General features: G+C 30.5%; 1 long non-coding RNA gene across 1 annotated transcript in view; it reads left to right on the top strand.

The window, feature by feature from the left end:
- Positions 1 to 1139, top strand: part of LOC111083854 — a 7288-nt gene extending 6149 nt beyond the window's left edge. Inside the window, exon 2 of the long non-coding RNA XR_002609283.1 lies at positions 754 to 1139. This is a non-coding gene — a long non-coding RNA (uncharacterized LOC111083854). The remainder of the gene's footprint in view (positions 1 to 753) is intronic.
- Positions 1140 to 1566: the final 427 nt, after the last annotated feature.

The following is a 1566-nucleotide window of genomic DNA, read 5'->3' as shown; positions in this document are numbered from 1 at the left end:
TTTTATAGGTTATCAATCGTGATATCTGTCTATTATTTATAGTTCATCAATCGTGATATCTGTCTATTATTTATAGGTCATCAATCGTGATATCTGTCTATTATTTATACGTCATCAATCGTGATATCTGTCTATTACTTATAGGTTATCAATCGTGATATCTGTCTATTATTTATAGATTATCAATCGTGATATCTGTCTATTACTTACAGGTTATCCATCGTGATATCTGTCTATTATTTATAGGTTATCAATCGTGATATCTGTCTATTATTTATAGATTATCAATCGTGATATCTGTCTATTACTTATAGGTTATTAATCGTGTCGTCTGTTAGTTTTTTATACGTCATCAATCGTGATATCTGTCTATTATTTATAGATTATCAATCGTGATATCTGTCTACTACTTATAGGTTATTAATCGTGTCGTCTGTTAGTTTTTTATAGGTTATCAATCGTGATATCTGTCTATTATTTATAGGTTATCAATTGTGATATCTATCTATTATTTATAGGTTATCAATCGTGATATCTGTATATTATTTATAAGTTATTAATCGTGATATCTGTCTATTATTTATAGGCTATTAATCGTGTCGTCTGTTAGTTTTTTTATAGGTTATCAATCGTGATATCTGTCTATTATTTATAGGTTATCAGTCGTGATATATATTATTTATAAGTTATTAATCGTAATATCTGTCTGTTATTTATAGGTTATTAATCGTGTCGTCTGTGTATTATTTACAGGTTCTCAATCCTTTCACTGATACCTCCCTGTGGGAAGGCACCTGGCGTCCCCAGTTCCTCAGCTGGACACTAAAAGACGGTTCAAACCACCCTTGGTTATCACGTGACTGTCTTGCTTTGGATGTCGTCAATTAATTACTCGAAAAACTTCTTTTTTTTATATATATATATAATCACAACCTGCATTTTATACAATCACAACCAGCCTTTTAATTCTGTACTTTAACAAACCTGATCGATCTTTACCAAAGAACTAAGCTGTTTATAGATAATGATAAACAAAGGTTTTACATTTAATTTGGTGCTAGGGAAGCTATGTATGAAGGCTGTTAATATCATTCGTTTTGTGTAAAGAACTCTTATAATAAAACCAGTTTTGTGTATCAGTTAGTGGCCAACACCAGGTCTGTGTACGTTAACGTATCAGTTGTAGTTATCAGTAACAGTTAAAGTGGTGGAGGTTACTCTAATTGTTTGGTCAGTTACAGTGACTGGTACCAATAAGATATTTGAATATAGTTTATTTAGTCTTTTTTATTAGTATAAAATTGGATATTGCTTACATCCCAGAGTAAGTTATCCAACTTTGAAGACTCAAATATTAAGAATCAGAAAAAAAGATTCAAAACCATCATAACTTCTTTTACACACATCTATTTATTTCAATGTAAAAATGTTCTCATGATTTTATTCAGAAACCCTGATGATGCTTAGAAAAAACGTTACCAATCTAAACTTTTAAATGTAAGAGATTTGTTTGTTTGTCCCTGAACTATTCCTAGTCTTGGGACCAACCTCAACCAAACTTGGTAG

The sequence above is a fragment of the Limulus polyphemus genome, unplaced genomic scaffold (assembly GCF_000517525.1).
Source record: "Limulus polyphemus unplaced genomic scaffold, Limulus_polyphemus-2.1.2 Scaffold11640, whole genome shotgun sequence".
In the NCBI taxonomy this organism is placed as follows: Eukaryota; Metazoa; Arthropoda; class Merostomata; order Xiphosura; family Limulidae; genus Limulus; species Limulus polyphemus.
This window is presented reverse-complemented; position numbering and strand designations above follow the sequence as displayed.